This window comes from Dermochelys coriacea, chromosome 1 (genome assembly GCF_009764565.3).
Source record: "Dermochelys coriacea isolate rDerCor1 chromosome 1, rDerCor1.pri.v4, whole genome shotgun sequence".
Taxonomy (NCBI): domain Eukaryota; kingdom Metazoa; phylum Chordata; order Testudines; family Dermochelyidae; genus Dermochelys; species Dermochelys coriacea.
The window spans coordinates 16,635,557-16,655,298 of record NC_050068.2 but is presented as its reverse complement, the minus strand read 5'-3'; the positions used below and the strand labels follow the sequence as shown (position 1 = coordinate 16,655,298).

General features: G+C 41.3%; 1 protein-coding gene across 3 annotated transcripts in view; it reads left to right on the top strand.

Moving 5' to 3' along the window:
* TENM4 (teneurin transmembrane protein 4) overlaps positions 1-19,742 on the top strand; it is a 1,775,651-nt gene that overhangs the window by 988,364 nt on the left and 767,545 nt on the right. The window contains exon 1 of one of the 3 annotated variants that reach the window (XM_038368402.2): positions 43-373. The exons of 1 other annotated variant lie outside the window; for it this stretch is intronic. The gene's annotated coding sequence lies outside the window, so the exon portion shown is untranslated. Of the gene's footprint in view, positions 1-42; positions 374-19,742 lie in introns of those variants that run through there. One more of the 3 variants, XM_043504094.1, reaches the window with a different exon arrangement.

Sequence of the window (19,742 nt, the reverse complement as noted above, 5' to 3'; positions counted from 1 at the left end):
CCTTCCCTCCCTCCCTTTTCGCCTGCGTGGTGCAGACCAGCTTCGAAAGCCTGGGTGCTTGTCATTCCCTGGCATTGCAGGATTGGCTCCTGCCTCCCATTCATGTAACCTGTGCGGGGCTCGCTCTCCGTGGAGGGGTGTAAGGGAGCGAGCGAGGCGGGGGGGGGGAGCTTTAAATAAAAGCCTTTGGATTGCAGCTGCTTATTTTGGCCAGTCCCTGCCCGGGAGACCTCTCCGCCTGGGAAGAAGCCGGAGCAGCGGTGGCGTTGTGGAGCCGCCTGAGGCTTGAGCCCCCGAGCCTGGCTGTAGTTGCCCCGTTTGGGATCGCGCGGGGGAGCCGCACCGAGAAGCGGCGTTGCAGCCCGCAGACATGGTAAGCTGGCGTGTCGCTGGGAAAAGTGCATGTGTCTCTCTCTCCCTCCTCCACCAGCTCGCTCTGTCTCTCGCTCGCTCTCTTCTGCCCCCCCCCCGCGCCACACACGTCCTCGGGTTTGGGGAACACCGTGCCCCCGGAGCTGGCTGAATCTGCCGCTCTTTTCCTCCCGCCCCAAGAAAACCCCTTTTCGGGCAGCAAGGCACTTTTAAAACCCCCCCCCCCCCCCGGTGACTTTCCATGCATTGTGAAAAGAGCCCCCCCGCAAAGCCTTTGCGCGGCTTGGTTCCCTCTTGCCTTTCGCAGACCCACGCTGGCGGCTGCTCCCCGCTCCCGGTTCCTAGCGCCCCGTTTGCAGCCTCGGTCCAGTCAGGCAGAGCTCGTGGCTCAGCAGAGCCCCGCGTCGGAAGATGCTGGGCTGGATCCCGGCCCGTAAGACTTAGGGTTCCTCTTGGGGGTGTTTGGGAGAGTCCCCCCCCCCATCCCGCCTCCACTCCAACGCGTCTGGGCCGGCGAGGGTGTCAGGCGACCCCCACCCCCACCCCAGAAAGGCTGCCGGCGACCTTGCCCGGGTTGCGAGATCTATTATTTATTATGCATGTTGTTCGTTTGCTTGCTTCTTTAGTAATCAGTGATATCCGCCAAAAGAGGGTGCCATTTATATATGGTCACAGTCCCCTCTTCTAACCCCTACGCCCCTCTCCCCGTCCGTGGGTGTGTGTTTACATTTGGATCGGTGTTAGAGTTGTGCTTGGTGTTCCACATTTTCCAAAGGGTGGATTTCTCAGGTTGTGTTTTTGTTTTTTGTTTTTTTTTCAATCTGCCAGATTACAATTTGGGAATGTGTTGGCAATTATATTTAAACCCCTGCTCCCCACCCCCCCATGCCCCTCCAACGTCCCCACAAATAGTTCGGCATATTTGAAGAGATTTGGGGTGGGGAACTGGTTTTTTGTGTTTGATTTTCCTTTTTTTTTTAAGATTTCTGTTTTAAACAACTTGGATATGGAAAACATGAAATGTGATTACATAACAGAACACACTGGCTCCTTAATCACGTTTCTTAGCGCTATTTATGTATTTTGTTAAAATCTATTATGGTATAAAATTGCTGTGATATTTAACTTTGAAAGTGGCAACTGTAACATATGTGCAGTGCTTCTAAAAGAAATGTCATAAAGTTACATGTGGAGCTATTTATTTACAGGATAACACTGGACTATCTTGGGTTGAAAACCGTTATGGGTCAATCACTAAGAAATGGTACATATTTTGAAAATGATTAGAAAATATGTATTTGTTACTGTCTTTTCCAGTTTATTGGCTGGATTATGAGCACATTTTAACGTATTTATTCATACGTTCAAAATAGATCTGCCAAAATATTTGATGCAAAACTTTCCAGTCTTTGGGTTGCAGATTGCTCCGCTCCTGTGCTTTCAGGAAAGTTTTGTTCATTATGGTTTTACACCTTCCTCACACCTGCCTCCCTGACTTTTTCAATGAGTTTTTAACAGTCAACTTTTAAAATAGAGTTAAGGTCATGATGCAAAAAAAAGTTGAAGTTGGCTGTGTCCTTTACACATTCACTTGTGCTTTGGTGTGCAGCTCATCACATGTTATGGTGCTTTGGACCATAGGTTGAAGAAATTGGGGAGCACAAATAACATGCTCTAGCCAACCCAAGTCTCCTATTTTTCTGCATATCTGGTCGCAATCAAATAGTTTACTTCTGGCATAGCCCTTCCCCCCCACATGGAAAGTGTTCCGTTTCCAATGTGTACACTATCTGTGTCTGCAGTACCCAGGATCTACCATATACACCTGTAAAATACCACAGTCACGTGTGCCAGCAGCACCCAGGCACATTGTGCCCATGTTGGACCAAGGAACAAGAAGTCAAGGGCAGGATATCAGCCACAGTAAACACAGATTCTTCTCTTTGGGTGGGGGTTGGGGAGAATTTGTGGGAGAATGGTCCTAAATCAGTAGTTTGTATTGAATTTATTTCATTGGCCATTTCAGAGTCAGATGCCTCCCCCTTCATGTCAGCCTGTAACACTTTATAGGCTCTGATGAAGAAACCAGACTAGCATGTATTTTTGTCTGTATGATAGAAGGGGAAAATCCCTCTGACCCGTACAGTTGTGTTCCCCCCCCCCCCCCAGAAAGCAAGGACTGAGAAGAGTGGGGCTGGGCCCACTTTTGTGATGCTGCTTGTGATAAGGACATCCTGGTGTTTGCTATTTTGTAACAGTCACAAGTCCCTCAGTTAGATTCTTCGATCCCAGCCTCTTATGTGCTGCTGGATAAATCCTGCTAGCTCAGGCTGTTCAGGGCCATTAGGATTTCCTGCTCTCATGATCCTTAACAATGCGATTGAGAAGCAAATGCTTGTGCAAAGAAATGACTGGTGTTGGCTTCTAGCAGATTTGGGGTTGTGTGAGAGGCTTGTGGGGAGGGTATGTGTGGACGGGGCATTTTCTATAAGCGTTTAGGCACTACTTGTGTTTTTGCTCACCTCGGATTGGGTCCACTGTTTTGCCATGGATCTTCCTGGAAAAGAGGCAGGAGGTCTGTGTAGAGCTGAGGTGAGGGGTGTTTGCAAACAACTTGTTTCCTCTTTGCCCCTCAGCCTAATTCCCTCCAAAAGCCACTGCAACAGGGAGCTCCAGCTACAGCTCTAACATGTGCTCTGCTCATACAGGGGATCCTGCTGAGATCTCTTTCTGTAGCTCACCCATACTTTCTGTGTATGTGTTCTGTGGGAAAGAGTCCCCTTTTGGGGGGAGGGGGTGTTTTCAGATACGTTTTTGGGAGGGCTAGCGGTGGGGGTAGGGGGGAGAGCTGTCTTTAATATTCCATGGCAGGAGAAAAGGAGGCAAGTTTTTCTTCAAGGGTTTCTTTTTAATTGAAAGCTGGCGAGGAGCTGAGGGGGGAGGAGAAATTAGCTTTCACTAATTTTAGAGGGTCTGGCAGAAAGGAAGGCTACTGGGGAAAATAAAGGGTGGATGAGAGGAAAATTGCTTGTCTGATTTTTTTTTTCGGGGGGAGTGGGAGGAACGTGCCATTCTCTGACGATTTTGTTAAGCTGGTGGGAGAGGGCAAATGCCATCTCTCTTCTCTTGGCGGGTTGCAGGAAGAGGGAGCTTGGGAGAGACGAAGTTGCATTCTCTGTTTCTGCAGTACCTCTAACTTAATTAATTTACTTGACTAGTTAAAATGCAGTCACTTTATTTTTGTGTGCAGGTAGCATGATGATAATTGAAATACTGATTCTCATTGTGTTTAAGGGGTGTACTTGTGATGTGAGGATTTTTCTTTTTTTCTCCCTAGGGTACGTTATAACCTGAAATGTCATTTCTCTCCTTCTCCAATGTGTGCAATGCTTCAATTAAAATAGGCTGCCCATATTTTTTTCAACCTGGCATTATACCATTTTTCTACCCAAGAAAACAAAACACTGACTGGTTCCACTTAAAAATAGCTGAGATACTTAAACAAAACTATCCTCCTCCTTCCCAGGAAAGTCATTTCCAGTTTTGTTAGAATTTCTGCTTCGGTGGTTCGTTTTCTGACAGAATCCACATCCTTGCGAGGGAGCAGAACCACAATCTTATGTAACTTGATGTTTCCAGATCAAAAGTTACAAATATTTAAGTAATAGAACGATGAGAAAGATTTGGCAAGAATTAATGTTGTGTGACATGAATGATTTCTTATTAGAATTTAAAATCAATGCCATTTTTAACACTCACTGCAAAAATAATAGTTGAATAAACAACAAACCTGTTTCCTTTTCTTTCTTTATTATCACTACTTTCTCTGTTTATCTTTTGGCACCGGATGCTTGAACACTCAAACAGACCCCTATTGTGTGTGTCTATGTGTTTTTAAATATACAATATATAAAACTGAAACAACAGAATTTGAAATTGCCTTTCCCTGGTTTGATTCAAAGAGATGAACTCTGTAAATCAGTCCGTTCAGATTTAAAGACTGATAGTTACTTGCTCTGTTACAAGCTCTAAGTTTAGCTTATTATAACTAAAGGTAAAATATTCTGTTTCTGCTTTGATCCGACAGATTGGCATTTCTGGGCGCTTTGACAGAATAACATGCGCTACTTGCCAGTGAATTGGATATTCATGGATCCTTCTTGACCAATATGTTTCAGAGGAAAAGCTTCTAATAAAATAGTCTTTAAAAATGTATTTCCACTTTGATAGATTAAAAAAAAATCAGAGTGAAAATTTTTTCTTTACCTAATCTCCCTAGTTCAGAAGAAGAGGTGTTATTGTAGACTGTTATATGTAGTTCTGTACAAGCAAAAAAAAGTCGGATCTACATTCCTCTGTGCCATTCCACTGTCACTATGCTGATAGTCCAATTATTTCCTTTAAATATTTTCTTCTCCAGCTCTCTTGAATAATTGTTTCCAATAAACAAATTAAGCCAGCAGTATAGTTGAAATATGAATATTAGGGCAAGTTTCTTTGGCTATATTAAGTGACAGATATTTCTTGCAGAAAGTTTACATTCCTTGAGAAGTTTGATCCTGATGCACATAAAACCTTATGCCTAGCATATACACTTGCTGTGAATGAAGCTGTTTGTTCTAAAGGTGGAGTCATGCTCCGTCTCATACCATTAACAGAAAACATTGGCAGAACTATTTTTTTATGATAAGATCCTCTAAAGGAGAGTTCTGGTTATTGAAATGTTTGTTCTTGATGTCTGATTGCCGAGCTGAGTCATAGGGTGGATGAATATATTGGCAATCAGCAGAAGGAAAAAAATGAATAAAGTTGACAGTTCAGATTTCTGATTCCAAGATCAGATTTGCTTTTAGGTTTTGACATATCCTACTTTTAAACGAGATTAGAAAAAAAACAGCGGGAGAAGTTGCTGATGGCCTATTTAGGTGGACAGGCCTGCTGAGCCACACTTACCAATTCACATTTATCCATCTATTTAAATTGAGAGAATTCAATTAGATTTCATTATCACCTCAAGCTTTTGTACAGTGGTATTTTCTACAGTATAGGAAAACTGTCATGGTTCAAGATTCTGCTTCACTGCTACAATTAAGACTGGAGTATTGGCAGCATATGTACTACTAGTACAGCAATATAAAACATGAAGTTGGTGGATGTTTGACTGTCCATTGATTTTAGGTTTGAATTTATTATTGAATACTACGGTGTCTTTTTTTTCTCAAAAAAAGCGCAACCTATGTTAAAAGGACATTATTGAACTTGCAAAGACAAGCACTCACACAATGAGAAATGCCAGAATTAAGGTTGCTTGTACACTCTTAATTTGGCCACCTTGTGCATATGCATTATAAGTCTTTAATTACATGGTCACATATGGAAGTTGGCTCTTTGTCTGATCTGCATCCCCTCCCCATGCCATCATTCCCCACCACTGCCTCCTACTCTCCATCTCCTTGTTCAGCCAGTCCCAATCTCCCTACCCCACCCAGCTCCTCATCTGATCCAAGTCTCATGCTGTTTCCTTTCCTGTCCTTGCCCAGCCAGTCCCAGCTTCTGCTCTCTGGATTCCAGTCTCAGTTTCTCTCTTAACTCTCCCCACCCTCAGCTCCCTGTCCCAATCTACTCCCCTTCTAGGTCTGGCTCTTCAACCCCCCATTTCTGCATTTGACTCAGACAACTTCCTCCTCCATACTGTTTGGGCACCAACAGAGGGGGGCACAGAGAACGCAGGCAAGATGGTCTCCCTGCCACTCAGTTCCGGGACCTGGCACGAGCCTCAGCAGCCCAGAGCCACAACTGCAGGGAGAGTCATGCTCAGCCCCGTGCTGGAGCCTCCCGCACATGGATGGGATCTTTGGAAATTTCAGCTGTTAAGCTCTAGCAAGTCTCTAGTGAACAATGGGTGAACTGTGATTTTTTTTTTTTTCAAAGGCTTATAATGTAACCAAATTTGTGTGGGTTTCTGTGGGGATAGCAAAAAGGATGCCCCCGACACAATGGCCTCTCCTATGGCAGATTTCAAGTCCCAACTCCAAAACATCAGGTGCTAGAGCATTTCAAACAAAGAGGCCACCAGAATTTTTAGGATGGCCAACACAGTATAGTTTTTCCCTAGCCTCCTTGTTGGAAACAGCTCAACTGTTCCGACGGAGCAATCAGCCTCAGGCAGACACCCAGCATGGGAAGTCTCAGCCTGAACAGGTAGTTTGACCAAGTTATAAGCAACTGAAAATTGGGTTTTATAATGGGAAGTGTTGGGCAACCTTAATAGGCAACATTACCAGTCCCACCTATTAATCGTATATGTAAAATAAAATTGACATTTTGTCATCTGCCAATCTGTGTATAGTTTATATATAAACACACAAACACTCGTGTATATATATTAGCAGGTAACAAAACTCAAGCTTCCTGGTGAAGAAGGAATGCAATTAATGAGAATCAGACAAAGCTGCATCAAAGGGATCCAGCATTGCAGGATTTGTAGAATGGGATTAAAAGGAAAGAAATCCCAAGAGAAGCAGCATTGACATAGCAATCACGCAAATTGCCCGGCCTCACACCTCTGTGTTCATACGCCTTCTGTCAGAAGAATCCTCATTTAGATGACCGTGCCCTCATCTTACAATAACTTTGATGATTAGAAATCACAGACAAATGACAAAAATGTGTGAAAGTATTTCATTAGTTTTTTCTTTTAATCTTCAACTTCCTGTTAAGGGTGGATTACTAAATCTTGTGGTTGGGATTGTAAATTTTCATGGCAGTTTTGCAAGCCTGATTCTTTTTACACAGAAGTTCCCTTCACATGGCTCTGGCAGTGTAAAGGTGCCTTAAAATGAGCCGCAGTTATGTTTACACTTACTTTAAGGCCCTTATATGCTGCCAAAGTGTCGTAGTAGGACCTTAGGGTGGCTTAGAAGCAAGGCCTCGTTGTCCTCTTTGTATCTTCCCACTCCATCCAAAAAGGTGGCTATCCTTGTGAAGTACTGAGGAAAACTTGCTTACATTTTCTTCTGTCTTATGTCATTCGTGGTTGAGATCTTTTTGTCACTCCCATAATGGCCATCCATTGCTTCTCCTTAACTAGCCAGTCGGGCTCACTGTGGATCACTTGTACTCAATAGGAGAATGGACTGTCTTAACCGAGGGGTTGAACCTTGTGAGTAGAAGCTTCTGGAGAGGATCAGCTGGCTGGGCAATGAAAAAGCAGACTCAGGCTTTCATTCTTGATTTTCTGCATGCTGTCTGAGTAGAAACATTATCAACAAAGCAAAATGTGATGAATGTGAACAGAAAGTGCTCTCCTTCTCCTGCAGCCCACAGTACAACTCAGCTTGTAACCGCTGGATGTAGTGTTCTGCCATCTCAAAAGTTATTTTTTTTTCCCCTTTCCTCCACTGAGTAGCTGGGTTTTTCCTTGGGCTTCTTGTTTCTATTGTTAAGCATTTCCGGTATTCCCTTTGAGCAGTGCATTGTGTCTCTAGCCTTTCCTCATTACTTGATCCTGAACACCTGTGTGAGATCTGAATGGGGAGAAAACTTCTATAGTTACTGGTAATGAGCTAAGGCCAGTTCACCCCATCACGATGACTATTTCCATCTCCATTTGCTATTTACTCCCTGTTGTCCCAGGATTTCTGTGTGCTGTTGTAGCATTACTACTGTGGACTATCTCTTAAATACATTCAGATGTTGGGATTTTTCCAAGACGTATGATTCCTCAGCTGTGTATTGCATGCTGGGTCCCAGTACAGGTACGTGACGATCACAAACTGAAATACTGAGAGAATCTCTTCTCTAAAACTAGGGGTCACGTTTTAAACACATGTGGAAAATATGTATAAACAGGTAGAGGAAGGAAATTGCTAATGCATGGAACTGTGCCGAGACACCACTATTCCTTTGTAAACCCTGTTAATGTGATTCCACCATTAAAAGAATATTGTCATAATTTATAAGGTTAGAAAAACAAAGCTAAATATCATCTCTGGGTGACAAAGAAGAGGGAAGATAGCCTTAGTATGAAGGCCTGGAAATGGGAATCAGGAGATCTGGCTTGTATTCACCTCTCTGCAATACATTAGCTGTGTGACCTTGGACAAGTCACATAAGCCTTTGTTTCCAAAAAGGGCCCCTAATTTGGATGCCTTTGTTTTTTACTGAAGTGTTTACTGTGGGTGTTTGGCACCTGTAAAGCAATAGGTCCAATGTGTCTCATACTGGGGACCCAAAATTACTGGCTACTTATGAAAAGCATTGGGACATAAAACCCTGGAATGCAGGAGATTCAGTAGTACATGCATATTCGACTAAATTATCTAATGTAAAGGTGGTGCAAACTTTTAAAAGCGATTACAGATTTGGGGTGACTCCATTTTTGGGTCTACAGGTTGAGACACCCTACTTAGGTACCTAGCCTTGAAAATTTTGGCCTGAAAGTTTCAAAGTAATGTGTTTTGAAAATTCCACCATGATTGATTTTAAAAAAAACCCAAACCTTTTGAACATATCGACCCATTAAAATTAATTCTGCTAAACATATTAATCTGACGACTAGATTCAAGGTCAGCAGGGTTTGAAAGTTACTGATACTCTCCAAGATTCTGTTTAGGATCTTATCCCCCAGTCAGTTCTGATCAGGCAAACACTTGCTCTCACATGGAACCGCAGTGCCTTCTGTGGAGCTGAATATGAGTGCAGGAGTCTGTCTCCATGGGGCCCATTGTAGGACTGGAGATAGTATCATTTGGGGTTGGAGAGAAGAAGAAATGGTTCATCTTGGAGTGGCCCCCATCTGCCTCTCTTTTCTAGTGAATACCCCACCTAAGCCTTTAAATGTCAACTGTTTGCAGATGTCTGTGCTAGAAGCTGCCGATCACACGCTCCAGGGAATTGCGTTATTATGCACCTGCATCATTTGTTTTTGCATGATTTTATGTCTTCTGCATAATTTAATGTTTTGTTGAAAATTTTTTGCTTTTATGTCTTCTTCTGAGATAATCAGGCAGCAAGTGTCTAGCTGGAAGAAAGGAACAAAAAGCAAAGTAATCAGAGGTGACTGGGGGGCGGGGAAGAGGGACAGGATCTTATCAACTTCTGTCAAGTACTGGGATACTAGTCCTGTTGAGATTGCCTGGTTTTCCATTTCCCCCCAAGAATGTGGAGCTATAAAAATAATGTAACATCTATGCTGTGCATGGAACAAAATGGTCTGGATTATTATTACTTCCTCCCCACACTTCAGAAACGCACGATGCTGATAAAAATGAGTGTGCACCCTCTTCATTTCACTGATGCTCAGATTTGTTTCTCTGTCCCTCCCCTCTATGCAAACAAAAATACGTTGAGTAACCTTTGCAGAAATGGTACAGGTTACATGGTCGCTTACGTCATATTCCCTGGAATATTTCAGAAAGGCCCATCTTTCAGACTGTATATGGGAGTGGACAATGTGACATTGAAGATTTTTATTATTTATTTATTTGGGGTGGCAGGGGTGGGGAGGGGGTGGAATCACAGGAAGTTGGTTGTAGTAATCCCATCACTCTGCAACGCACAATTTGCAGGGGGTTTGGTATTAGGCAGTTTGCCTAAATCAGGGCCAGATCAAAAGCCTATTTAATTCAAAGACTTCCATGGACTCTAATGGACTTTGGATCAGGCCCTTATCTTGTGCAAAGGAGCAGGGCTCTTTGCCTCAATACAGCAACATCAAATCGTTATGAAAATCTGAATGCTGGTGTGGAAATAGATGGGATTGTGAATGCCTGATTAATGAAGGGTGCTAGAATGGACTAGTGGTAGGTTTAGGGTGACCAGATAGCAAATGTGAAAAATCGGGATGGGGGTGGGGGTAATAGGTGCCTATATAGGACAACACCCTGAATATCAGGACTGTCCCTATAAAATTAGGACATCTGGTCACCCTAGGTAGGGTGGGGGTTCCTATGTCTTCAAGTAAGCCAAAGTTCCTGTAATGAAAACATGTATAGCATGGTATTTTGTAACTATTATTATACCTATATCAGACTTGATTTTAGTGGCTTTGAATTATTTAACGTTTTTCTTCCTCCACTGTCCTCTCTGGTGAGTTTCCATTGCAGGCGGCTAGAGTTGTTGTTTTGTGTAAGAAACAATGCAGTCAGACTGGTATTGTTTACAAGATTTTTTTGTTTTGTTTTGTTTTATTTCTTTAAAACTATTTCATCTTTTTTGTTGCTGGTGAGGGGATTACAGCCCAAAGTATTAAATCACGTTGACCAATGTGGGCTGAAAATGAAAAGCGTGCCAATTAAAGACACAAATGGGGAGTTTTCTGCTTAAACCACTGAACGTTCATGTCTGTCATAGGAGAAGCCAAGTATTTAGCATTCAGTCCATTCAAAAAACATTATTAGGTCCCAAAGGTAATTTAAAACCACATCTGTTAGAACCATATGTGGGGTAAGTACACTTTTTTTTTTTTTTTTTTAAGTTCCAAGTTATCCTCTTTACAGGGTTATCTTCTCTGTGGGCCTCTTTTAAAGTTAAACTGACAGCCATGAACTGCCTGGAACAAAATAACAAAATGAATTGAACTCTTTATCTTTTCCCATTCGTAATTAATGTTGTAGGCTTTTAATGGATATTTGGAGGTAGACATCCAGCTCTGACAGGGAGCCTTCTGTAAATCGAAATCCTGCCTCGTGCCCTGTAGTCTATAACCTGATATTTGTTTTTATTTCTGCTATATTGGAGATTTCACATTGTTCTTCTTGTCATTCTTTTGGCTTCCCTTCAACAATGTGTGAAATTTAAAATGGCTCTTTCAGCTGGTAAGAATTACTAATTTTTACCTCACGGTTGGAGTATTCTGTGAAAGCTCTTATGCACAGTTCTTAAAACAAGCTGGGATACCTTTCTCTTAAAAGTGCCCCATCATTATTATTTCACTAACATTAATGGCACATTCTTGAGGTCCTTACTCAAGGCTACATTGTGCTAATAGCACAGGGCCCATAGTCAGGGTGGCATGGCTCTGCACAGGGCCTAGGGATCAAGAGTGTCTTCTGGAGCTCTGCATTTGCACTGGGGGGAAAATAGTCTGTGCCACTCCTTTATGGAATGCAAGATACTTTTCCCTGCTGCGTGACAGGCCAGCTGGTGTGTGAGGTGAGTGGAACTGTGTCTCCACATGTCCTTACTGCCTTCTTTCTAGCAAATTGCTTCAATTGGCAGTAACTTGCTAGTGATGCCATGCTCACCGGAGCAGAAGGGCTGCAGTTCTGGACCCATTATGCAGCCTGCAGAAGGGAGAGAGAAGCTCCTTCTTCGCCCACGTCTCCACCTTCTCCAACTGCACACGTATCTAAGGGGAGGCAACAGTTTTGTCTTTAGTTTCTGCTCAGTCCTTACTAAGTCAGATTCCCAAATTGCTGGCAAATGCTGACTTTATGAGGGTGACTGCTGCTCATCAACGTTAGGGAAGTTCTACAATATATGGGCCCCGTTCTGAAAAAAATCCCCTCTTGGGCATTGATGTCAATGAGAGTTGTGTTTGAGAGATGACTGTCAAAATGCAGCATTGAACATTGGTGTTCTGGGTGGGAATCAACTGAATTCAACCTTTGCACTTTGAAATTAATAGTATAACTGTTAGCTAACACTTGAGCTAATCGCAGTACCCTCACTGCATCTCTATAGTTACCTCTCTTAATCATACTACCTTAGTTAACAGTGATTACCTTCACTACCTTTTCCTGCCAATAGATCTGAATTTGTGAACCCTTATTCCTGTATGGAGTGCTGTTGGAGTCTGGGAATCGCCTCCGATTAATGGAATGCTCTATACGCATGTGGAAATCTATCTGTAGTTTTAGATCTTTTACTATCTCTCATACCTGTCTTCCATACCTACTTAACTACACCATTTTGAGGTATATCTGAAAGCAAAATGATCGGACGTAGATATAGGTGGAAGAAGTTTCATTTGGGAAACCACCACAAGCTACAGAGCTTTCCTTTTGCATTTGTACAGTACATTTTACATCTCTCTCAAGCTCTAATATTTAGCACTAACTTCATAACTAAACAAAATTTTAGTGAGGAGGGTACGAAGCACCTGGGAATCAGTGAGTGAAATACACATATGCAGATGTAAATAGAAGATCTCCTTCCATGGAACGTATTGTGTTATAACTGTATCTCTAATTAAAGTTTGGTTGGTGAATATGTTGTGAGCTTGAAATATCTATCTTTGAGGAACATATGTAAATCTCTGAAAATTAGCTTGGTTTTTATTGTTTGAGTGGTTTGGCATAACTGTGCCCATTGCATATGTAATTTTGAGTAGCAATATACTAACAATTGTTTTGCACGTCAATGGAGCAGCATTTTTTCAATCCATTTCAGGTTAAACAGTGTCCAAGTTTAATGTGAGTGCATTAATTTTTCTCAATTTAAACACAAACTTCATTAAATCCTGGTGTCAAGTATCAGAGGGGTAGCTGTGTTAGTCTGGATCTATAAAAGCATGCATCCGACGAAGTGGGTGTTCACCAACGAAAGCTTATGCTCCAATACGTCTGTAAGTCTATAAGGTGCCACAGGACTCTTTGCCGCTTTTATTAAATCCTGGGCGACTCAGACCTTCCTGTTCCGAGTATGATATTGGAATGGATTTATAAGGTTGATCATTTCCAGACAAGGAGTGGAAAAGTACCTAAGATGGAGGAATCCTTTTGTTTGAATAGTATGTGTGGTAGGTGTTGGAGGGCCTGGAGAAATCTTCAAGAGAAGCTGAATGCTTTTTGTGTTTTGCTTTGTTCAAGAATACCATTCGGAATGTAATTCTTTGGGTTCCATCCTTGTGTGATCCTCTGACACCTGATGGATAAATAAGATAATTTGTTGGTCAGCTCATGAATTGCTGCCGGTAGCACTTACCAAATACAATTAACTCTCCAATTTTAAGTTGTTAAAAATAAATTTCTGACCAGATATCATAGTCAGCCACTTTCCCATTCTAGTCAACTGGTAGTAGGAGGGGTATTTTGGGTTCTATTTTCTTCGCTCACTGAGTGGTGCCTGTGGTATATTTACAAAGCAAATCCCCATTTCTTGTAGCTCTGCTCACCTTTGAGGTTTTGCTGGAGTTTTTCTGGAACTTCAGCAGATTCTCCACAAATGATGCACTGATTGTTAGATTTCTGAGCACAGTGGAATTAGACTAGCTCCAGATAATTCTTATCTAGGTAACTTACCTGAAGGCTTCTACAGCTGCAACAGTGAGCAAGGGAACTTTTGTGTAGTTCATCTCCAATATTAACCCTATATCTCTGCAACTGAGTTCAGACTAATTTCTTAGAAGACTTTAAGACTATTTATTTGCTATAAAGCAGATGAATGCCATACAGAGTGCTCATTGCTCTATTCATAATACATGTCTGACCATAATCTGCTTTCACATTGGTATATAATCCCATTGAAAGTAAGAGCAGTATTTGGCTGTACATCTGTTTCCTATCATAAGCAAGAAGCTATCATTTTGGAATGATAAGGGCACCCTGACTGGGAGGGACCCCCTCTAAACAAAGAAGACTGATGGATTGATATTGAAAAATAAATCCTGATGAGCACAGATTCTGTCTTGTACATCCTAAACTGTAGGGTTCCTACTAGTCTGGGCAGGATTCCACAGGGACACATAGTAAAATGCACTGTGCTCCCTATGTGAAAATGAGTACATGCTCCATCAGTTTGCGCTTTCTGTGCTAGACAGTTTGGGGTGAGAGGGGGAGTGGGCTGGAAATCCCCAACCAGCACACAATCTCCCATTGGGGAAATTAACTGGCCTACTTTCTTAGCTCTCTGGAGTGTTATGGAGAGATCCCTGCCCTTCTGCTTGTGTGTGAGGAACGGGCTCCCTATGTCTCTTTCCCCCCACTTCCTTATGTGCTAGCACTGTGGTTCTTGAACCACATATGCAGACCTGCTTCTGACAGCTCTCTCTTAGCCCACCTCTAGTTTTAATTACACTAACGAGTCAATAGGGAGGCAGTGTGACCTTAATATAGGCTAAAGGACTGAGAAGTCAGGACTTCCTTTTCCAGCTCTCAACTGGTTGTGGCAAGTCAGTTTCTGTGTCTGTTTACTCCTCGGTACAGAGAATGTTAGACGACAGGATATCAACGAGATTTGGAAAATAGTACTTGTGCTGCTTAAAGTTATTCTATGTATCTGTCTTCACCCCCAGGTATTTATACCATAGCAATATTTGACTGCCACTCATTCTCAGATTAAATATATTATAGAAATTCAGAACATCATTCTTTGTCTGAAATTATTGAAATAAGGAGTCGTATTTGCAACTCTGATGATAAGTAAAAATCTAATCAATCTGTCTTTGCGGGTACTTAGTTTTATTATATTTCTACCTGTGATTGCATGGGTCCCTTCCATGCCATTATAGAAAAGTGTTCTAGGTCTGATTGTAAAATGTGAATTTCCTTTAAACACCAGCAAGGAGTCCTTTCTAAATTTTTCTTAGATTTGGTAAGTTACAAACATTTGTTCTGCATTAGGCAGAGTGTTACTTCCATTTTGGAAAGATTAGCTATGTAGCTGTCATAGTGGCTCTGAATATCCTGGATTGTTTGTTCATATAATATACTGTGTTCAGTAGAGCTGTATTTCCAAGTATGAATATTTTAGCAGCATTGTATGTCACATTTAAAAATGAATTGAATTCTCTCTTTGATCTGCCAGAATAGTTGAATCTTGGACATTCCCACAGTTTATGCATTTGTATCCTTTCTTTGGACCAGGATTTGTCGGAGATTAATAGCATGCTTTTGAACCACTGCCCAGTATATTCTGGACAGGACATTTTTTAGCTAGAGATGATCCCTCTTCCTAGGAGGAAAGAGCAATGCAGGAATGGGTATAAAATCACCTTGGAGCTAACTGTAGACCCTTTTCCTGCTTGTACCATCCCTTCCCACCTGACTACCTTATGACCAGAAGTAATAGTTTGGAAGACACCTCAGACACAGCAGAGACACTCAGCATCAGTAAGAGGAGTGAGAGGTATTTAACCACCATCATCCACCTGGCCATATTTTCTGTGTACCAGGGGTTCACCCAGCCTTTACACTCAGCAGACCTCACACAGACAACCTGTACGTAGCTTCAACAATAATTCCCCGGGACCTTCTGTGCTAGAGACTGGTGAATGAAAGGAACCCTGAGAAGGCTCCTCAGGCACCAGAGATCCAACGTCTGAGAATGGCTGACTCCCTAGGATCTCAGCTCATGGATCAGAGCCCTTGTTCTGGAATGCCCTGCTATGGCCCTTAAATCAACAGACTTTAAAGTTGAGGGGAGGTGCACAAGCAGCCAAACCAAAGTGGAGAAATCTGAGCCCAAAATGGGAATGTATTCATCCCCCAGGACATCCTTGGGTGGCTCCTTACACTCCAGAGCAGGTCATATCACTCACATCCAGACTTCTGTATTTTCCTTTCTGAATCTGAGCCAGGACTCAGCTGGGAGAAACATGTCCAACATGTATGTACCTAGGTACCTCACCCAATGGGGTGAAGAAAGAGCCCCATCCTTGTTGTCCCCATGAACCTTATGTTCTTTGGACCAAGTGAGGTGGAAGGCCCATAGTGAGGCAGAAGCAGGAGCAGTCAAATTCACCCTTATGGGAAGAAGGTCAGGTCTCCAGATCAGAGCCTGAGTTACAAGGTAAAGGGATCTCAAAATAAGCTGATAAAAATCCTTAATATTTTAAGTAGGGCTGCCGATTAATCACAGTTAACTCACGCGATTAACTCAAAAAAATTAATTGCAATTAAAAAAATTAATCGTGATTTTAAAAAAATTAATCACAGTTAATCGCACTGTTAGACAATAGAATACCAATTGAAATGTATTAAATATTTTTGGAGGTTTTTCTACATTTTCAAATATATCACTTTCAATTACAACACAGAATACAAAGTGTACAGTGCTCACTTTATATTTTTTATTACAAATATTTGGACTGTACAAATGATAAACAAAAGAAATAGCATTTTTCAATTCACCTCATACAAGTACTGTAATGCAATTTCTTTATCATGAAAGTTCAACATACAAATGTATTTTTTGTTACATAACTGCACTCAAAAACAAAACAATGTAAAACTTTAGAGCCTACAAGTACACTCAGTGCTACTTCTTGTTCAGCCAATTGCTAAGAGAAACAAGTTTGTTTACATTTATGGAAGATAATGCTGCCCACATCTTAATTACAGTGTCACCTGAAAGTGAGAACAGGTGTTTGCATGGCACTGTTGTAGGTGGCGTTGCAAGATATTTACGTGCCGGATGCACTAAAGATTCTTATGTCCCTTCATGTTTCAGCCATCATTCCAGAGGGTATGCTTCCATGCTGATGATGATCGTTAAAAGATTAATGCATTAATTACATTTGTAACTGAACTCTGTGGGCGAGAATTGTATGTCTCCTGCTCTGTTTTACCTGCATTCTGTCATATATTTCATGTTATAGCAGTCTCGGATGATGACCCAGCACATGTTGTTCATTTTAAGAAAACTTTCTGCCTCACTATAGGCCTTCCTCCTCACTTCAAATTTGACAAAATGCAAAGAAACCAATATGAAATTTCTAAAGATAGCTACAGCACTCATCCCAAGATTTAAGAATCTGAAGTGCCTTCCAAAATCTGAGACGGACGAGGTTTGGAGCATGCTTTCAGAAGTCTTAAAAGAGCAGTGCGGAAACAACAGAAACTCTGATGTGGAAACTACAGAACCCAAACCACCAAAAAAAAAAAAAATCAACCTTATGCTGGTGGCATCTGACTCGGATAATGGAAATGAACATGCGTTGGTCTGCACTGCTTTGGACTGATACTGAGAAGAACCCGTCATCAGCATGGACACACGTCCTCTGGAACAGTGGTTGAAGGATCAAGGAACATACGAATCTTCAGTGCATCTGGCATGTAAATATCTTGTGGTGTTGGCTACAACAGTAACATGCAAACACCTGTTCTCACTTTCAAGTGACATTGTAAACAAGAAGCAGGCAGCAAATGTAATCTTCTACAAATGTAAACAAAATTATTTGTCTGAGCGATTGGCTGAACAAGAAGTAGGGTTGATGGAACTTTTAGGTGCTAAAGTTTTACATTTGTTTTATTTTTGAATGCAGGTTTTTTTGTACATAATTCTACATTTGTAAACTCAACTTTCATGATGAAGAGATTGCACTCCAGTACTTGTATTAGGTGAATTGAAAAATACTATTTATTTTGTTTTTTTACAGTGCAAATACTTTGTTTTTTACAGTGCAAAAATATAAAGTGAGCACTGTGCACTTTGTATTCTGTGTTGTAATTGAAATCAATATATTTGAAAATGTAGAAAACATCCAGAAATATTTAAATAAATGGAATTCTATTATTGTTTAACAGCACAATTAATCGTGATTAATTTTTTTTTTCATTGCTTGACAGCCCTAATTTTGAGATCTTGCTCTGGAGAGACATTGTGGGCTTAGATCTCCCTTGTGATGAATCACCCCAAAAGGAGAAAAGGAGAATAGTAAATTCCTAAAAAATATTTTCTGTGAAGGTCATCTCCTCACATGTGCTGTACTGGGAGATGTTGTAAGGACAGACTGCAAAAATTCTGTATAGGCCAAGTTCTTAGGCAGACAAGCTCTGAAATTGTACAGAGTTCATCCAGGTAAAGCAGACTTCATGAGCCTACAATACTGACTGAGGGGGATTTCGTCAGCAAGGACACCAAACCACAGAGCTCACCAGGAGAAATCTAGAAACAGCTATCGCAGCCCTAAGGGCTTCATCTCCCTTCTCCCCTTCCCTTGTCTTGTTAGGGTGATTGTTCCTGTCAGAATTCATCAATCTAAAAATCCTGTAGGTTATGTTCATCTCTTTACGGGAGTTTTCTTGGAAGGAGTGTTTGCACTGGGTGCATCCTTGGGAATTCTAGCTAATAAATATTTACATCTGAGGGAATGTTCATACTTCCTGGTAGCCATACTAGTTAGGTTTTCTTCAGCAATTCAGGTCAGTCTGTGTTCTTGATATCAATGTAGGGCAGGCAGGCGGAACTGTATGATGTATTTGTTTCTAATGTGTGGAATAAGATTGTGGGCAAATACCACATCAAATTATTGAAGAGACATGGGGTCAAAACTGAAACGATGATAGTTACCTCTGACTTTCCCACATTGGCATTGTATCTTGGTGACACTAATTAAAAAAAAAAAAACTTTATGACTAATAAGACTGATAACTGGGTTGGATGATATCAAAACAATCCGGGCTTCCTTGGCATATATTCTTCACACCCCACTTACTTCTGGAAAAAAGTTCTATGGGATCATTAATAACTACAAGACATATTATTTCCCCCGGATAAACAGTGACTCAAAGATGGATGTAAAGACAGAGGTGCTGCTGGATAATCATTTGAAGAACAATATTGTGTATTTCAATTTTAACACCCCCCACCCAAAAAAAAAACCACCACAGAATTTTGTTATGATAATGAATGTAGGTTCCAGAAGTTCTTGCAGTATCTGACGTGCACAACAATTTATGCTGACAACATAATTGCTTTAGTAACCATACTGTAAATAAGAAGAAAATTGGGAGGTTTAAGACATCTTTGTGAGAGGAGCAAGTGTATATTAGTTTTAGTTTCCCTTGTCATATCTTTAGTCCTCTGTAGATGTCAGTTGAATCCTAATAACCTCAGTGCATTAATTTGAAATGTATTTTCTTCTTTATAAAGGATATAGGACGTAGTGGCATAAGTAGGTCAGAGTTAGATATACTAATCCCTATACAAGGGGGGCATTTCTAAGGGAAAGTTTTATTGCATTAGATGGTTGTTTCCAGTGCAGTGTTTCAAATCTCTAACCCATTTTTTTTTCAAAAAAAAAAAAAAAAAGGAGTACTTGTGGCACCTTAGAGACTAACAAATTTATTAGAGCATAAGCTTTCGTGAGCTACAGCTCACTATGCTCTAATAAATTTGTTAGTCTCTAAGGTGCCACAAGTACTCCTTTTCTTTTTGCGAATACAGACTAACACGGCTGCTACTCTGAAACCATTTTTTTTTATTGCTGAGCACTGTCCTTTCTTAGATATTTCTCTAACTTTTTCCAAGATTATGAGGGATCTGATCCGTTCTTGGTCCTAGGCTATTTCAGATTTTTGTCAGTGACCTGCAAGGAGAAACAAAATCATTATTGATCAAGTTTGCAGATGAGATAAAGATTAGGGGAGTGGTAAATAGTGAAGAGGACCGGTCACTGATACAGAGCAATCTGGATCACTTGTGAA